Raw genomic sequence first — 21,056 nt, forward strand, 5'->3', positions numbered from 1 at the left:
AGTCAATTGTGTCGAACAAACTCTGAGCAAAAGTTGTGCTAGTCAAAATGGTTTAGACTTGTTTGTTGAAAAATTTTCCCATATAAATTTTCAAAAATTACAACAATTATCCTTGTTTATCAGCTTGGGTGTTAAATTGATTTAAACCTAATATTGCAAACGTGTTAAAAATAAAAATAAACATTAACTATCACAAAAGCATTCAATGTTTTATTCATAAAAGTGTTGAAATGTACAAAATGTTTTCAGGTTAGAAAACAAGTTACTTTAACACAAAACACAATGGCAAACAGTCCCTTATTACAAATCACTCAATTTTTTGATTTTCACTCGGCCTCTTGGCTGTCGGTTATTCTGTGAGCCAAACTCACACTTTTTCTGGAGTGACTTTTGAAGTACTCCGAGTATTTTCAGCTTTTTGTCGTGAACATGCCCATTTTTGGTTTAACCATGCCGTTTTCAGAGTAAAATAAAAACACTCCGAATGTTTTCAAAAGTGTAGGTTGTGCGGTGTAAATTTTGGGCGCAAAAATAGTCGCACGGATGGTGCGACAAAAATTTAGGTTTATAAACCGATAAAAAAAGTCGGTTGGACTTTAGTAAATCAGGGCCAATGGGGGACATGTATCATTATTTGTGTATGGTAGAAGCATTTTACCCCTTTTCCCGAATTCTAAATTATGTGCAGAAGTGCTAAATTTATCAATCAAGTGCAATGAGCTTCATAAATTGCGGGTAAATATAGTAATCTCCTAAATCCACTCTTTGGAAAATAGAATCAATGATTTAGAGCATCTTGCTACGTTAAGTCCAAGATGGCTTATATTTGCGCAAAAAAAACAGCTCTTGCGGCAAAATTTTTGGTGTAAAAAAAAAGTACGCAGTTAATAAATCCATGTGTACTATAGATGTCACTCCAAGGTACCCTGATTCAGCCACATCTGGAGGACATGCTCTACCAAAACGTGCGCAAAAAAATTGGGAAAAAAAAGGGCTTGCGCAAAATTTTGCACAAAAAAATACACACAAAACAGGGGTAAAATCTTTGATACATGTCCCCCAATGTGTATATGTATGTGCGTTTGTTCCAGCATCACGTCCAAACGGCTAAAGATATTACCATGAAACTTGGCACACATGTTACTTATATGTCAACAACAAACATAGGATAGGTGATTTAACCCTTACTCACCCCCATTTCCCAGGGTCAGGGTTTATGTTTAAAGTCCAATACAAGTCTATGGGAAATATGTTACTGCAGAACTTCCAAACGGCTGGAGATATTTCGATAATACTTGGTCACATATTACTTATATGTCCACTTAAAATATAGGATAGATAATTTAACCCTTAACTATCCCCATTTATGAGGATTGGGGTTTTTGTCTAAAGTCCCATGCAAATCAATGAGAAATGTATGTTCCCACATAACTTCCGTACGGCTGGAGATATGTCAATAATACCTGGTACACATATTACTTATATGTAAAATAAAAAGATATGATAGTTAAATTAACCCTTACCTACACCCTTATATAACAGATGGGTTTTTGTTTCAAGTCCCATGCAAGTATATGGGACTTCCAGTACCTTACTCCACAAGCTCTGCATCCCCTGGTGAATGTGCCAATCCGGCTTGCAAGCCACACCCCATCTCACAAAGATACACCCACATTTTAGGCCCCACCACTTTTATTATCTACCCTTTTGTGCATCGGTCTGGCTTGCAAATCACGCCCAGTCCCACAAAGCCACATCCCCTTCTATTTTCAGCTTACAATATCTTCATCACAAATCAGTCCCACCTGAGGACAGGATATGAGGATGGAACATAAGGATGGGATATGAGGACGGGATATGAGGTAGGGATATGAGGATGGGATTTGAGGATGGCATATAAGGACGGTATATGAGGTCGGGATATGAAGACAGGATGTGAGGATAGGATATGAGGTCGAGATAGGAGGATGGGAAATGAGGTTGAGCTAGGAGGTCGGGATATGAGGACGGGATATGAGGATGGGATATGACGTTGAGATATGAGGACAGAATATGAGGATGGGATATGAGGTCAGGATATGAGGACGGGATATGAGGTCGAGATAGGAGGATGGGATAGAAGGTCAGAATATGAGGTCAGTATAGGAGGTCAGGATAGGAGGTTGATATATGAGGTCGGGATATGAGGATGGAATATGAGGACAGGATATGAGGTTGAGATAGGAGGATGGAATAGGAGGTTGGGATATGAGGACGGGATATGAGGTCGAGATAGGAGGTCGGGATAAGAGGATGGGTTAGGAGGACAGAATAGGAGGACGAGATATGGGGTTTGGATATGACAACAATATATGAGGACGGGATATGAAGTCAAAAGCTTCCTCCTTTGTTGATTTTCCTCCCCAACATGGATTAGGAAGGAAAAACCGGGCAATGCCGGGTACTCAGCTAGTATATATATATATATATATATATATACATACATATATATATATATATATATATATATATATATATACACACAAAATAATAATAATAAATAATTTACACTATGAAAATTATGAGAATACTTTCTATTAAAAAAGGTTTTATGTGCTGATTTTGTAGGTTTTTCCGATTTTTTTATATGGTACATTTGGCAGATCCTGACAATATACTGGTGCAGTATTATCTCCATGTTATAATAATGAAATGGATCCTAGTGTGCAGGAAATTACAGCACAATTGCATGCGACCCTTTATTGTAAAGCATTGCCTCAAGGTACTAGATTCATAACTTAGAAACAATGCAATGCCATCTTTATGCTTCAATTTTGAGTTAAAGCAGCAATAAAGTGAAATTCCAGGCAATTTTTCAGAATTAGTTAAATGGAATTACTAAGGTAATATTAAAGGGGTTGTGAAGGAATAAAAAAAACAGACCTATTTTCTTTCAAAGACCACCCCTTGTCTGTCTCCAGGTTGGGTGTGGTTCTGCAGCTCAGTTCCATTGAAGTGAATGGAGACAAGTTATAATACCACACCCAAAGTGGAGACAGACAGGGAGTGGTCTTTGACAGAAAATAGGTCAGTTTTTCAATTCCTGGGCAATCCCTTTAAAGTGTAAGTCCAGCATTGGTCTATTGCCGATTCTGCAAAGATCAGAGCAGAGCGAGGCAGCTCACGCTAGAAGGTACAATATGACACCCAGCGAGTTCCATGCACAAGCCCTTTTTCTGATGAATGAGACTTGTGTAAAAAACTTGCTGGGTGTTGCAGCATGATCTGCGTCTTTCTGCCCAATCTTTGTAAAACAGGTGGGAGACTCACATTGGACATAGGCTTTAACAAAGCTGGGTTGTTCATTCTTCCATTTTAGTCCATAAAATGAAAGTTTCCTAGGTGATTTGTAAACGTTAGGTCTCTATAGGGGTTGTCCAATATTGAAAACCCATTCCCATATAAACCATGGATCATCACCTTTTGGCCAGAGTAAAGACCTGTTACTAAATGCATCTCTTGCTATAGAGGTTCTGTCCTATCTTGCATTAGTCAGACAGTCCACTGATATGACTGCTTTATTTCATCAGTAGTATTATCTAACAGAGGGGACTTGTCTCCAGAGAAGACTTGTATGTGTGGTACCCTTTGTGATCAACATATTGTCCAAGAACCATTCTAACAAATATGTATTGTCCAAAGTGGAGATCCACAAGAGGAAAAAATTATCTGAATGCATCTGAAGCTCAAAATTAGCACTTCTTTATTGATATCACTCATCAGATGTTGTTCTCTTCTTTCTCCTGCATTCATTCTGAACACAACACTATAAGAATTCCACTACACATTCTTCAGACGTATATCATTGAGTTGTCCTCTTACATTGAAAGGATAGACAGAAACTTTTTTTCTATGAAGCAAGAGTAGAATTTGAATTTCCTATATTCCGTGAAGATAAAAGTTTGAAAACATTATTTACTGTAACAGTTCTTGTCATCTACCAGTTCTTGCAGAGTTGTTATCTCTGTTGTAATCTCCTTAAGAATTGTTTTCCTTTGGCTATTTTAGAATCACATGATAAAAATAATACAAGCCACCTAAGATATGTTGTGGTAGTATTCTGAATATATTTTCAGTAAAACATACAGGATGACCTTTTGTTGAATTGACAGTGCTGAAACAAGTTTAAAATTGACATTCGTAGAGGCTTTTTTCATATGGTACTGTGTGTTTTATTCTTTTTTTCTTAAGTTATAAAAAAAGCAAATTGAATACAGATTCATAAAAATATGACAACATCATTTAAAAGTAAAACTAAAATTCTATGTGTCTTTATTTCAAATATTATTAAAAGTAGAACTTAGGCTATGTTCATATAAGCGTTGTTCAAATCTGTTACAAAATATCTGTTATTGACTCATAACGGAGGTCATTCCAAACGGATATAAAACTAACATTGACAAAAGTAAAATGGTAAAAGATTTTGTAAAACTTGCATATAAAATACCTGACAATTAACATCCATTATTAACCCTGGTCCCGTTACCGGGGTTTAAAGCATGCTCACTAGAGATGATTTTTCATGAAAAATTTGATTCGGACCAAATCCGAACTTCGACTCCATTCTAAATAACGAATTCCTCCATCAGTGACACCCCTGAAATCGTCCTGTATAATGCACAGATGCGAGCAGCTTTCTCCTGCGCTCACACCTCTGCAATAGATAGGATGATCGCAGCAGGTGTCAGGAGTGACAATTGCTGTGATCTGTCATCAACTGCAGGTACTATTACTCCCAACATGGAGCACACTTTGATCCATGCTGGGAGCTGTAGTACCTGCATTAATAGACAGATCACAGGGAGTGTCACTTCTGGCACCCGATGCAATCGTCCTGTATAATGTATAGATGCGGGTGGCCGGCCGCTCTTTTCTGGTCCCACTGTAGTATAAGTATATTCTGTATATATACCTATTATTCATATGTCCCGCAGAGACCTGGGAGTGGCTGGAACCCTCTGGCCAATCACAACTCTCTGTGGAAATATGAATAAGTGTATATATACGGCAGTGCAGGGAACCATTGAAGAGTGGCCGGACGTGTCTATTCATTATACAGGAGCATCACAGCGGGTGTCAGAAGTGACACGGGTGATCTGTCAATTAGTACAGGCACTACTGCTTCCATCATTAAACAGTGTTTTCCATGCTGGGAGTAGTAGTATTATCTACAATTTTTTTTTATAAAAGTGAGACATCCACACACTACATTTTTATTGTTGTCGGCTACATTTTTTGTGCCCTGCCTGCCCACATAAATTGATCCCTGTTTAAAAGTTAATAAAAATTTTGATATAATAAAGAAATGTTGTTAAATACAATTTTTTCCATCACTACTGTATCTTACGTAGTATGGTACCCTACAGAATTTTATTAAAAAAGATATCTCCATCACTTTTTTGATCACTAAACTTTATTATTTCTCCGTTATTGTCTCCTAAACGGACGATTCTAATAACGGATGCAAAGGGATGCTATTTAGTGGCATCCATTTGAATCAGTTTTTCATCCGTTTGTATCAGCCATCAGTAGAATCCCGCAGCCGGGACTACTACTAGTGTTGCTCACGAATATTCACAATGCAAATTTTATTCGCGAATATCGCATATTCGCGAATATAGCACTATATATTCGTAATTACGAATATTCTTTTTTTTTTTTTCACAGTACGCATCACAGTGATCACCCCTCTCTGCTTCCAGCTTGCGTGGTGTAAAGAAGGCTCTAATACTACGGTGTGAAACTTGCGTGCGAATTTTCGCATATGCAAATTTTTGTATATATTAATTTACGCATATGCTAATTTACGCATTGGCGAATTTTCGCATATGAGAAAATAAAATGCGAATATTAAGAATATGCGAATTTAGCGAATATATTCGGGAAATATCACACATTCGAATATGACCTATGCCGCTCAACACTAACTACTACTACCCCCATCATGGAACAGACTTCTTTCCATGATGGGAGTAGCAGTTTCCTGGCTGCGGGAGTCTGCCGGCGGCTGGGGAGGCTTCATTAGTGTTCGTACTACTAACCTCATCATGGATGTTCCATGTTGGGGGCAGAAGTACAGGGGATAGGGATTGATCGCACCGGGCCTCACTTCTGAGACCCGATGCAATCAACAGTTATAAAGCAGGGGAGCGAGTGGCATGCTCTTCTCACCTACGATGTATATACTACTGTGTAAACTTTCATTTTTAAATCCCCCAGTTGGGAGCCCTGAATGTCCGGCACCGAGGAGCCATTCAGGGCTCCCTGCAGGGTTTTTAAACTACTACTTTATCCCCCAAATTTATAATAATTCATTGGCCCCAGTGTGTTTTTAATGATTCATTGACCCCAGTGTGCTTATAATAATTAATTGGCCTCAGTGTGTTTATAATAATTTATTGCCCCCAGTGTGCTTATAACAATTCATTGGCCCCAGTGTGCTTATAATAATGCATTGGCCCCAGTGTGCTTATTCCCCCTCCCACTGCCTGCTCCTCATCTTCTTGGAGCAGGGCAGCAGCGATTCATGTCGGGTACTAGCGGCGGTGAATGAATGAATGAAGCCGACGTGTCCTGCATGTAGGCTTCATTCATTTATTCGTCGCCCCCAACATGTCCCCCCTGCTGCCGTGCTCCTAGTGCAATCTGCTATGTCTATTCTCTGCTGCTCGCTTCTGTACCCGACGGTGAGGAGCAGCAGAGAATAGAAATGTGCGCTAATTGCATGTTTTTGTGGTGCACTAATTGCATGTTTTTGTTTTGAATTATTAGAAATATGCATGGGGGCAGGCCCGTCATTACAGGACAAGCAAACCAAGCAATTGCTTGGGGCCCCGAGCCCCAAGCAGAGCCGGTGCTTGCTGTGCCGTCCTCTGGCCCCTATCCCAGTTTGGCAGCTCGCCCTGTCGGCCGGCAAGGCAAACAGTGCGAGAGCCTGGAGCGGGAGGCAGAGACTGAAGCCGCTCGACCTCTGGCTCCTATTTTTGTGCCCACCCGGACTCACCTGTAGACTAGGCTGAAGTTGCCGGGAACTCAGGATGCCCCCACCCCCAGTGCCATACAGCTAAGTGTTACAGCTCGTATTGACGTTCGCAATGCTGAAGTAACGCTCCCAGAATTCAAGGGCCGGCATTACTACGTCCTGACGCTGGCCCTAGGTATTCTGAGAGCATGACGTGCACGAACATCATTACCGCGAGTTATGCAGCAGCAGAGGTACTAGCCAGGGTGGGGGGGGTCTAGTCTAGGGGTACTAGTGGTTTAACCCCCTCCCCCCAGTAGGCAGGTAGTACCATACTACCTTCCTACTGGAGGAGGGGGTTAATCTGGGTGTACTACCTGCCTACTGGAGGGAGTTGATCTGTGGCCCCAGATTAAACCCCTCCCCCGAGTAGGCAGATAGTACCCCCAGATTACCCCCCCCAGTAGGCAGGTAGTACTCCAAGATTAACCCCCTCCCCCCAGTAGGCAAGTAGTACCTCCATATTAGCCACCCCTGGGGTACCGGTGGTACTACCTGCCTACTGGGGGTTAATCTGAGGGTACTACCTGCCTACTGGGGGTACTACCTGCCTACTGGGAGTTAATCTGGGGGTACTACCTGCCTACTGAGGGGAGGGGTCAATCTGGGGGTACTACCTGCCTACTGGGGTCTAATCTGGGGGTACTACCTGTCTACTGGGAGGGAGGGTGTTAACATGGGGGAGAATGTGACATGAGGGGAGAATGTGACATGGGGGGAGATGAGACAGGGGGTAGGGATGGGAAGGGGAGAATGTGACAGCGGGGAGGGGGGGTTGATGTGACATGGGGGGGAGAAGAGGACTAGGCGGGGATAGAAATGAAATGGGGAGGAAGTGACTAGGGATAGAAATGAAACGGGGAAGATGTGAAATGGGTGGTTGATATAAAATGGGGGAATAGATGTAAAATGGGGGGGGGGGAGATTGGACATAAAATGGGAGGATTTCACTATTTGTTTATAATATTGAAATTGCAATATTTAGGTCCATAATAGCAATCGCACAGTTTCCTCATATTGTGCAGCCCTACTAGCTATGTACCTGGTTACCTAACTACCTACATCAGTGTTTCCCAACCAGGGTGCAAAACTGTGACTCCCAGCATGCCCAGAAATCCAGAGGTCGTCTGGGTGCTGTAGTTTTGCAACAGCTGGAGGCACCATGGTTGGAGAATGGTGACCTACCTACATATCTGGCAACCTGCTCTTTTACTGAGCAAGACACCATGGGGGGCATTATTACAGGCCTATAGATGAGGAGATTGTGTAGTGTTAAGGAGAGCACTGGAAAAATGCAGAGTCTAAGATGTTTGTTATGCAGATGAAGAGAGATGAAGTTTTGGCTGGAAGAATACATCATGGCAGTCTGAGTCGGACAGGGAAGAAAAGGAAAGAAGACAACGCTGATCAGAAAAGATGTGACCTGTGAGTTCCTTCATGCAGCTGTAATCACTTATATGGTATATATCCTGTGTACAGCTGGTATATACCTCTATATGGTCCTGTATAGGTAAGGTGGGGAGGGGGTGGAGGGGGGCCTCCTTGTCTAGTTTGCTTGGGGCCCCCAAATTCCTTCAAACAGCCCTGCATGGGGGCATACATTTGGGGGACAAAGTAGTAGTCTAAAAACCCAGCCAGGAGCCCTGAATGGCTCCTCCATACCGGCCATTCAGGGCTCCCAACGGGGGATCTAAAAATGAAAGTTTACACAGTAGTATATACATCGCAGGGGAGCGGAACATGCCACTCGCTCCCCTGGTTTATAACTGCTGATCCCCCAATCCCTTATCCCCTGTACTACTACCCCCAACATGGAACAGACTGTTACATGATGGGGGTAGTAGTACAAACACTAATGTAGCCTCCCCAGCCACCTGCAGACTCCCGCAGCCGGGGAACTACTAATCCTAAATTGATCTTATGAAATTTCGATTAATCTTTAAACAGGGATAAATTTATGTGGGCAGGCAGGCCACTAAAATGTAGCTGACAATAATAAAAATGTAGTGTGTGTGTGTTTTTCACTTAAATGTTTTTTTAGGTAGTACTACTACTCCCAGTATGGAACACACTGTTCCATGATGGGAGTAGTAGTACCTGTACTAATTGACAGATCACCTTTGTCATTTCTGACACCCATTGCAATCCTCCTGTATAATGTATAGCTGTGGCCAGCCGCTCTTCTATGGTCCCCTGCACTGCCGTATATATAATCCTTTCCCACAGAGAGCTGTGATTGGCCAGATGGTTCCAGCCAATCACAACTCTGTGGGAAATATGAATAGGTGTGTATATATATATATACATCAGTGCAGGGGACCATAGAAGAGCGGCCGGCCGCATCTATACATTATACAGGAGGATCACAGCGGGTGTCAGGAGTGACACTCGCTGCGATCTGTCAATTAATGCAGATACTACAGCTCCCAGCATGGAACAGAGTGTGCTCCATGTTGGGAGTAATAGTACCTGCAGTTAAGGATAGATCACAGCAGGTATCACTCCTGACACCCGATGCGATTGTCCTATCTAGATGCGAGAAAGTCGCCCGCATCTATACAGTATACCCGGGGCGATCTGTCTATTTGCACAGGTACTACCACTCTCATCATGGAACCATCTGTTTCATGCTATGAGTAGTTGTACTACCTAAAAAAAATATTAAAATACATTACTAATAAAAATTTGCGGAGAATTTCTCTGGATTGAATAGATTTTTTTTTTTATTTGCTCATCTCTAATGCTCATGATCAGGCCTATGTCCACCATTAACCCTTTAGGTGCTGCAATCAAAGTTAATCACAGTGTCTAAAATGAAACTGAAAACATCCCAGCAGCTCAGCAGAGCTGATCACGACCATTGCGATGTCCCAATCAGCTGAGAGGATGACCCATTCAGCTGAAGGGTCCTTACCTGCCTCTTCTAATCAAAAGATTGTATGTACAATATAATATAATATAATAATTTATAAATGTGAATAAGCCCCTCTCCTAATAAAAGTTTGAATCCTCACTCTTTTCCCATTTCTTTAAATAAATTAATGTAACAAAAATTATCATATTTGGTACCATTTCATGCATAAATGTCTGATCTATTAAAATATAAACCGCACGGTCGATGGCATACACGTAAGAAATCACCAAAGTCCAAAATTCTGCATTTTTGGTCACTTCATATACCATAAAAAAAATTACTAAATAGCTTTCAAAAAGTCCCATTAAAACAAAAATGGTACCAATAAGAACTGCAGACCACGGCGCAAAAAATGAGCCCTCATATAGCCCCGTATGCAGAAAAATAGATGACAATTTAAACATACAAATTTTGGGGCATGTAGTTAAAAATTTTTTAAAGTGGTAAAATTAATTAAAACCTATATACATTAGATATCTTTGTAACCATATGGATTTACAGAATAAAGATAATGTGTCATGTGTACCGAAAAATGCACAGCGTTGAAACGTAAGCCCTAAAAATTTGCAAAATGGCTATTTTTTTCTTCACCCCACTAATAATTTTTTTTTGTTTCGCCGCAGAATATGTTATAAAATAAGTGGTCATTACAAAGTACTGAGTCCTTAAGGTCCTTAAGGTTTTCTCAGTTAATGTCTGTTATTTTTTAACCAGTTTTTTTTTTCTGAGCATGCTCAGTATCAATAACGGATGTAAAAATTATGGAGGCTAACAGAGATTACTTAACAGAGAAATTAAGTAACGGAAATGAAACTCGCTGATGTAAACCCACCTTGAAATACTGTAGTAGTAAAAAAATTATTATAGTGTTGCAAATGAACTTTTATATAAAAAAAAATCCACACTTCACTATTACTCTCTACTTTCATATCACATAATTTGACCCCTAGAAGACACAGTATGTACCTGTTTGCCATGGCTACCTGGTACACTAGGATGCCCTGACTCTCATCCAGACTATGAAGCAAGAGCAGAATCTGTGCTTGCTGGAAAGAATGCGGAACCTGCTGCTAATGGCGGACATTAGTCTTCAATTCTGATCACAGCATCTAGCCATTAAGGGGGGGGGGGGAGCTTTGAAAGACTCATTGCACTGCCTACAGCTTGATTGTGGGGATCTGATGAGTCAAGATAGTGGCCAGAGCTCTGGTCACCTACCTGCCAATGTGCCTATACATAGCACTGAGCATTAATAGCAATCAATAGATTACTGTAAATTGTCCCTTGCTGGGACTAAAACAATTAGGAAAAGTTAAAATAAAAGAACCTTCAGGGACATCAGACATTGGAGGGTTTTAACCCCTCAGGGACATCAGATGTACAGGTATGCCCATACTGCCTGGGCCTTAGAACACCAGGGCATACCTGTATGCAAGAGTTGCGCTTGCTTTCTAGAAGTAGCCAGACACCCACCGCAAATGATGGGCAGCTGTGATCTCTTTGCCTGTCATTAACTTTTTAGACACCATGATCAATGCCTGTAAAGTGTAAAAAGATCCATAACAGCTAGCACAGGGGCCTTATCGGACCCCCGTAACATAAAATGGAAGCAGATAATCCCCTTACCTGCCTCCAGTTGCCTGCTTGACTTTCCAGTGATGCAGCCCGGGAGAGCCAGACTGAATCGATGGATTGCCGATTGGTTGTGCAAAAAACAAGCCCTCATATGTGTCGGTGGATGAAAAAAATTAAGGTTTTATGGCTATTAGAAGGCGAGGAGGAAAAAATGGGCAGTGTCCTTAAGGCCAAAACGGGCTGTGTCCTTAAGGGGTTAATAAATGTGAATATGCCCCTCCCCAATAAATAACTAAATGACCCCCTTTTCCAATTAAAAAATGAGTAAAAATAAATGATAAAACATATTTGGTATCATGGGGTGGGAAAATGTCTGAAATATAAAATTTTATGTAAATGATCCAGTGCGGTGAAAACGTTAAAAATATCAAAGTCCAAAATTGCTGATTTTTGCTCAAATCACATCCCAGAAAAGAATAAAGAAATAAAAAGTGATCAAAAAGTCACATATACGCAAAAGTATGAAAAACAATGGACCCTCATACAGCCCCATATACAGTTGCAAGAAAAAGTATGTAAACCCTGGAATTATATGGATTTCTGAACAAATTGGTCATAAAATGTTATCTGAGCTTCGTCTAAGTCACAACAATAGACAGTCACAGTCTGCTTAAACTAATAACACACAACAAATTAAATGTTACCATGTTTTTATTGAACGCACCATGTAAACATTCACAGTGCAGGTGGAAAAAGTATGTGAACCCCTAGAATAATTACATCTCCAAGAGCTAATTGGAGTGAGGTGTCATCCAACTGGAGTTCAATCAATGAGATGAGATTGGAGGTGTTGGTTACGCCTTCTAGATTGGCCCAGTCGGAGTCCTGACCTCAACCCAATTAAGATGTTGTGGCATGACCTCAAGAAAGCGATTCACACCAAACATCCCAAGAATATTGCTGAACTAAAACTGTTCTGTAAAGAGGAATGGCCAATAATTACTCCTGACCATTGTGCACATCTGATCTGCAACTACAGGAAACATTTGGTTGAGGTTATTGCTGCCAAAGGAGGTTCAATCAGTTAATAAATCCAAGGGTTCACATACTTTTTCTACCTTCACTGTGAATGTTTGCATGGTGTGTTCATTAAAAACATGGTAACATTTAATTATTTTTGTGTTATTAGTTTAAGCAGACTATGATTGTCTATTGTTGTGACTAAGATGAAGATCAGATCACATTTTATGACCAATTTGTGCAGAAATCCATATCATTTCTTGCAACTGTATGGAAAAATAAGAAGGTTGTAGGGGATCAGAATACGGTTATAGGGGATAAGAACGTTAAAGAGTTGAAATCCACAGCATTCCCGGAGTAATAAACAAAAACTATAAGAAGGATTGCCTCCAACATTACCGTTTCAACCACGAGCATAAATAAGTTTTCACAATTACCGCTAGACACTAATGCTGAATTCACAAATGTGTGGGTGTCTTTTACTCTGGACAGATTTTGGATTCCATTCAGATAAACACATAACTTGAGTAACTTGAGTGGCGTGCCATTTTGTATATATACTTACACAGATAGAGTAGAATTACTTATCTTGAACATTTAGCAGACACAACTATCAATCCTACAACCAGGGCCGCCATCAGGGGGGTACAACCCATACACTTGTATGGGCCCGGAGCTTCAGGGGCCCGAATGTTCCTGGACTTTTTTTTTTTCTGGCTTGTCACTTGTCCCTGATGGTGGCGCTGCTTGTCAGTGAGTGATTGCAACTGTCACTCACTGACCGCTGGGTGCCCGCAAGAACTATGACCCAGCCTCATAGTATGGGGGGCCTACACATTTCTAATAAATTACCTATTTCTAGGGCGCGGGCCCGTTAAGAATTGTGGCAGGGCCGGACAGGCCAAGGACTGATTAGAGTATAGACGTCACGTGCCCCACGCAGGCACGCACGTCTACTCCAATCACCTGACCTGTCCCTGCCTACGTCCCCACAAAATCTTCTTCAACCTCCATGTCCAGCACCAGGAGCAGCAGAAGCCCCACGTGGATTCACCGATCCCCGGCAGGGTAGCTGAACTTCCTAGGGGGGGGAGGGTATGGGTTGGGGGGGTGCGAGGATGGTGATTAGAGGTGCTGGGGGTGTGATGAGAGGTGAAGTGGGGATGATGGGGGTGATAAGAGGCACAGGATGGGTTATGAGAGGTGGTGGGGGTTATTGAGGTGATGAGTGGTGTGGGGGGGTTGTGAGAGGTGGTGGGGGGTTATGGAGGTGATGAGAGGTGCAGGGGGAGTTATGGGGTGATGAGAGGTGCAGGGGGGGTGATGAGAAATGCAGGGGGGTTATGAGAGGTGCAGGGGTGGTTATGAGGGTGATAAGAGGTGCAGGGGGGGATGAGAGGTGCAGGCGGAGTTATGATGTTGATGAGAGGTTCAGGGGGGGTGTTATGGGGTGATAAGAGGTGCAGGGGGTGATGAGAGGTGCAGGGGTGTTATGGGGGTAATAAGAGATGCAGGGGGTGATGAGAGGTGCAGGGGGGGTTATGGGGGTGATAAGAGGTGCAGGCGGGGTGATGAGAGGTGCAGGGGGGTTAAGGGGGTGATGAGAGGTGCAGGGGGGATGGGGTGATAAGAGGTGCAGGGGGTAATGAGAGGTGCAGGGGGGTTATGGGGGTGATGAGAGGTGCATGGGGGGTGCTAGGGGTTATGAGAGGTGCAGGGGGAGGGGATGGGGGTGATAAGAGGTGCAAGGGGGTAATGAGAGGTGCAGGGGGGTTATGGGGGTGATAAGAGGTGCAAGGGGGTAATGAGAGGTGCAGGGGGGTTATGGGGGGATGAGAGGTGCAGGGGGGGGGGATGGGGTGATAAGAGGAGCAGGGAGATGATGAGACGTGCAAGGGGGTTCTGGGGGTGATGAGGACACAAAGGATAAGAGGGGGTGTATATGTATATATGATGTGTATGCATGTATGGCAGTATTGTATTCAGGGGTACAGTGTGCGGCAGCATTTTATTCAGGGTGCAGTGTGTGGTAGTATTATATTCAGGGTACAGTGTGTGGCAGGATTATATTCAGGGGTGCAGTGTGTGTCAGTATTATATTCAGGGGTACAGTGTGTGGCAGTATTATATTCAGGGGTGCAGTGTGCGGCAGTATTATATTCAGGGATACAGTGTGTGGCAGGATTATATTCAGTAGATACAGTGTGTGGCAGTATTATATTCAGGGTACAGTGTGCGGCAGGATTATTTTAAGTAGATACAGTGTGGTTCAGCATTATATTCAGGGTACAGTGTGTGGCAGCATTATATTCAGGGTACAGTGTGGGGCAGCATTATATTCAGTGGATACAGTGTGGAGCAGCATTATATTCAGGTTACAGTGTGTGGCAGGATTATATTTAGTGGGTACAGTGTATAGCAGTATTATATTATGGGGAACAGTGTGTGGCAGTATTATATTCAGTGGATACAGTGTGTGGCAGTATTATATTCAGGGTACATTGTGTGGCAGTATTATATTCAGGGTACATTGTGTGGCAGTATTATATTCAGGGTACAGTGTGTGGCAGGATTATATTCAGTGGATACAGTGTGTGACAGTATTATATTTAGTGGGTACAGTGTATAGCAGTATTATATTCAGGGTACAGTGTGGGGCAGTATTTTACATAGGGTACACTCTCTGGCAAGGTTATAATGATTGCTGTCTTCATTGCAGAGGATGAGGATCTGGTGAGGAGCCAACGATGTCTGGATGTCAGACTCTGCAGAGAAGATGGAGCTGGAGGAAGACCTGGTCTCTGGACCAGATGAAGAAGAAAAGATAACAGAGAAGATATCACTCAAGTCAGAAGACGTCACTCAGGTCACTGATATCATTGTGTGTTCTCCTGACTGTCCCATCAGAGCTGTAGTCACTTGTAAGTTCTGCAGTGATGATGGGTAAAACTGTGTCCAATCTGTGTCTCTCCAGCTGTTACAAAACCACAACTCCCATTGCCAGAGGCTCTACAGACTTGGGAGACTCCAGATGGGAGTTTTAGCTTTCCAACAGCTGGGGAACCACTTCAACCGAGGTGATCGATGGGGGTCTCAGCAGTCGGACCCGCACCAAAAAAATGGGCTGCTTATTATAAAATGCCCGGGCCCTGGGGGGGGGGGGGGGGGTCAGGGGGGAGGGGTAGGGAGCCCCGAGGTAATTTTTTGCATCGGGGCCCTGTGGTTTTTAGCTACACCCTTGCGCACGACCGCTGCGAATTGATAGAGCATTGGCGGCAAAGGTTAACAGCTGAAAGGGGCGTACAACAACTATATAGTGGCAAATTGTGCCCCGGCCCATGTAGTTGTTATAGGCCCCTCTTTGCTAATAATTTTCCCCCCATATAGTTGTAGGCCTCACTGAGAGGGGCCCAGGCCTACCACAACTATGAGGGCAACTATGAACAGAGGGGCCTATGCAAACTATATGGAGCCCCCTCTAGAAATTTCTGATGGCAGCCCTGCCTACAACAGATACTGTTGGCCACAAAAGGACTATTCAAAACATATAACTACATGGACTGAATATATATATATATATATATATATATATATATATATATTATATAGATGCATCTGCATCACTGGACTAATACGGCTACTCAAATTTACTATAAAAAAAAAACACACACATATATATATATATATATATATATATATATATATATATATATATATATATATAAAGGTGATGAGTATTCATCTAAGGGAGAGATTACCACTCCTGGTATGACGGAGCTTCATAAAGTCATTTTGCACTCTGCGGGCATTCTGGGTAGGGGAATATGCAAAGCAGCTCATTACACCACCTTATTCAGGTAGGGTTCCCTGGTATCAGCTTAGCTCCTGTTAAGGAATATGAAAAGCTAATCGGGATTTATGCCAAGCCAGACTACTTCCCAAAAGGAAAGTTTCTACCCATCTGCAGACAGCTGTTTCATGGTTTTTGCCACTCGTCAGTACAGAGCAGGGTGATCTGGCTTGGCTGGGGTAAGAGGCCTGAGAGCAGCTAAAGGGGATGAGTATTTATCTCAGGGAGAGATTACCACTCCTGGTTTGACGGAGCTTCATAAGGCCATTTTGCACTCCGCGGGCATTCTGGGTAGGGGAATATGCAAAGCAGCTCATTACACCACCTTATTCAGGTAGTGTTTCCTGGTATCAGCTTAGCTTCTGTTAAGGAATATGAAAAGCTAATCGGGTTTTATGCCAAGCCAGACTACTTCCCAAAAGGAAAGTTTCTACCCATCTGCAGACAGCTGTTTCGTGGTTTTTGCCACTCGTCTCTCGGCCTTTTGGCTAAGATCAAGTGTAGTACCTTTCCTGTTAGTTGGCGGTGTGGAAGACCACCAAGGCAGGATGGGGAACCACACAGTAGGACGGGTGTACCAGGGATGGCTGTATAACACAGCAGTCATCCCCGATGAGACCTGTTCCCTGCTGGATCTGGCCTTAAGGTCCGGGTAGAGTGAAGGCCGAGGTGCACAAGTGCCCTGGAAGTGGTGACCCCAGGGTGCCGGAATTCACTTGGAATTGGCAACCCCACTGGAATGAAAGCACATAGCACTCTCATAGCACGTCATTTCTCTCACTCTTCTGGGCACTCACCCTTAGTATCCCGGCCTTCCGGCTAGGATCGGAGAATTTTTATAGATCCGGTTGGATGTCCGGGCAGTATTACACACTGCACACATCCACTTATTTATTTATTTATTTATTTTTTTTTTTTTTTGTCACTGTGTCCACTTTTTGTGTTCATTTGTCCACTAGGATTTCGTAGGGTGTGTTAGCCCTTCTGGGTGTCCCTCCTGCCGGTCTAGGAGAGGTGTTTGTGGCCATTAGGTTCCTCATCTCCCTGCTATAGCCCGTGGCATCCTGTTTCGGCAGGATGCCAAACCGGTTTTACTGGTTCCTTGGTGACAACCTGGTTAATGCCTAGTTGTCTGCCGGGAACACTTTTGGTCCCTGAGTAGCTTCGGCTACTGGAACCAAACCTTGCAAGTGTACCTGGAACCTTGCAAGTGCCTTTTGGCCCAGAGGAGAAGGGTTTGGTTTGTTGGGGGGCCTCTCTCCTTTTCGGATAAGGGCTTGCGAAAGACCGCATCCTCATGCACGTTTTTTTGTGTGAACACTTTTTACTTGCACTTTTTACTTGCACTTAGGTGATTTGAGAGCACGTACCTCGGCTTTCAAAAAAAACAAAAACAAAACGCGAAACAGCTGTCTGCAGATGGGTAGAAACTTTCCTTTTGGGAAGTAGTCTGGCTTGGCATAAATCCCGATTAGCTTTTCATATTCCTTAACAGGAGCTAAGATACCAGGGAACACTACCTGAATAAGGTGGTGTAATGAGCTGCTTTGCATATTCCCATACATATATATATATATATATATATATATATATATATATATGTGTGTGTGTGTGTGTGTGTGTGTGTGTTTGTCTTATAGCAGTATGTTTGCAACATTATAATAATTTTTTATGGCTAAGTGATATTAGCAGTATAATAGACACCTACAATTTTATTTTTAGTTGTTTTAATTGTTTTTATTAATATTTGCATGAGCCTAGAGTGCATATATTCAATTTCCAATTTTTCCCTGCACCTAGGGTATAGTTATTACTGTTTGTACTCAACTTTGCACATAGTGGGGTACATTTTGTGAGCCGTCCCTAACTGCACTTGTAATTTAAAAAATAATAACATTTTTAATGTGACATTGATCTTCACCTTAGGAACCTCTTCTGTGTAGAGGGAACTTTCCTCGGACTCTTTTTAAAGATATACATAATTTTAAAGAGTATAACAGTATGCATTTCCTTCAGGAAGGTATTAATCAGTACATTAGGCCCAAATAGGTATTAATCAGTACATTAGGCCCAAATTTAATTATCCAAATGAATACATAAACGGAGGAAGAGACAGCTGATGAAGAACAGTTTGTCATTGCAAGAGAACAATGACGAAGTAGCTTTTACATTAGTAGTTTATTAGTTTTTCATGTTGCAATGAGCAAAACATAAAAGTTAAATAAAGACGCTATTAAAGTTAAGCATATGGTGGCAATTCCAGACACTAATGTAAATTTTACTGACTATTTAGCACAAACCTTACATTTACTCCATTCTCAGAGTTAAATCCACATACATGTAAGAAATAACCTAATTCATTTTTTTTAAGCCCTAGTAAGATATTTCTATAAATACATAAGAGACTTAGGCCTTTAATTCGTTTTGTAATTTCCACCTGCATTTGTCGGGTTGTGCGCCAAAATGTGGCACAGTGTGGCGCAATATAAAGCATTTCTCCACAAATTGTGTCTGCGCCAGATTTTTTGCTGCCAAAATAAACCTACAGACATGAAAAGGGGTGTGACCATCTGGGAAAGGGGTGTGGTCTTCCATAAAGGGGCATGTTCTCACAACCCGACCGAACAGGGTGATGCCACTCCAATCAAAGTTGATTGCAACATCTAAAATTTAAAATATCTGATTCCCCCCCCCCCAGCTCATTGCAGCTGATCGGGACACCTGCGGTGAGATCATGGGGTCCAGATTAGCTGAGAGATAGGCAGGGAGGGGGGGTCCCTATATGTCTCTGTCCCATCCGATTGGCACTCCAGTGCTGCAGGAAGCCATGGTATTGACCTGTAGCAGTGGAGCATCAATAACACTGATCAATGCTGTACTATGGAACAGCATTGTTCAGTGTCTGCAATCAAAAGATTCCATGTAATAGTACACATGAAGCTTTTAAAAGGTGAGGAAGAAAGATGCCCTTAAGGACCAAGCCCATTATGGCCTTAAGGACCAGACCAATTTTATTTTTGAATTTTCGTTTTTTCCTCCTCTCCTTCTAAAAATCATAACTCTCTTATATTTCCATCCACAGACCCATAGGAGGGCCTGAATTTTGCATCACCAAATGTACTTTGTAATTACATCACTTATTTTACCATTAAATGTATGGCGCAACCAAAATAATATTATTTATGTGGGAAAATTGAAAAGAAAACCGCAATTTAGCAAATTTTGGAAGGTTTTGTTTTCACGCTGTACACTTTCTGGTAAAAATGACAAGTTTTCTTTATTCTGTGGGTCAATACGATTAAAATGATACTCATCTTATACGCTTTTATATAATTGTACCGCTTAAAAAAAATCTCATACTTTTTTACAAAATTAGTATGTGTTATGATTCGTGTCAAAAGAACAGAAAAAATATAAGTGTTCAGGGTAGTGCATAAAAATTAACTTTTATTTGGATCATTAAAAAATCACCCAAAAAACGTGTTTGATTCCAGGAAATGTTTGAAATTGCCCTATTTTGACCACCTATAACTTTCTAATTTTTCCGGATATGGGGCGATATGAGGGCTCATTTTTTGCGCCATGATCTGTAGTTTTTATCAGTTCCACTTTTGCTTAGGTTTTACTTTTTATTCATTTTTTATAAAACATTTTTTTGAATAAAATGTGACAAAAAGCCACAATTTTGGACTTTTTTTTCTTTTTTTACATTTACGCCATTCACCGTACGGGATAATTAACAATGCATTTTAATATTTCATGCTTTTAAACACGCAGCGATACCAAATATGTGTGTTAATTATTTTAATTTTTACGCTTTTTTGGGGTTAAAATGGGGAAAAACAGACGTTTTACTTTTTAGTGGGGGAGGGGATTTTTCAATTTTTTAAACTTTTTTTTTTTACACTTTTTATGTCCCCATAGGGGACTATTCATTGCAATCAGTTGATTGCTAATACTGTGCAGTGCTATGCATAGGACACAGCACTGCTCAGTATTATCGGTGATCTACTGCTCTGGTCTGCTCGATCTCAGACCAGAGCAGAAGACCCTGGGGGACGGCCGGAGCAAGGTGAGGGGACCATCGGCCGCCATGCTGGATGATCGGATCCCCGCGGCAGCGCTGCGGGCGATCCGATCGTCCATTCAAACTACCGCAATGCCGCAGATGCCGTGATTTGTATTGATCACGGCATCGGAGGGGTTTATGGCGGACATCCGCGCAGTCGCGAATGTCCGCCATTACTGGCGGGTCCCTGGCTGCTGATATCACGTAAATGTACGTCATGGTGCGCTAAGTACCACGTCACCATGACGTACATTTACGTCCATTGTCGTTAAGGGGTTAAGAGGCTATAAATATTTAATACTGTTGTATTTAACCCCTTTAGGACATGGCCCATTTTTGGCCTTAAAGGGGTATTCCAGTGGAAATTCTTTTTTTTTTTTAAATCAACTGGTGCCAGAAAGTTAAACAGATTTGTAAATTCTTTCTATTTAAACATTTTAATTCTTCCAGTACTTATCAACTGCTGCATTCTCCAGAGTAAGTTCTTTTCATTCTGAATTTCTTTTCTGTCTGACCACAGTGCTCTCTGCTGACACATCTGTCAATCTCAGGAACTGTCCAGAGGAGG

This window comes from Hyla sarda, chromosome 1, assembly GCF_029499605.1.
Source record: "Hyla sarda isolate aHylSar1 chromosome 1, aHylSar1.hap1, whole genome shotgun sequence".
NCBI lineage: Eukaryota > Metazoa > Chordata > Amphibia > Anura > Hylidae > Hyla > Hyla sarda.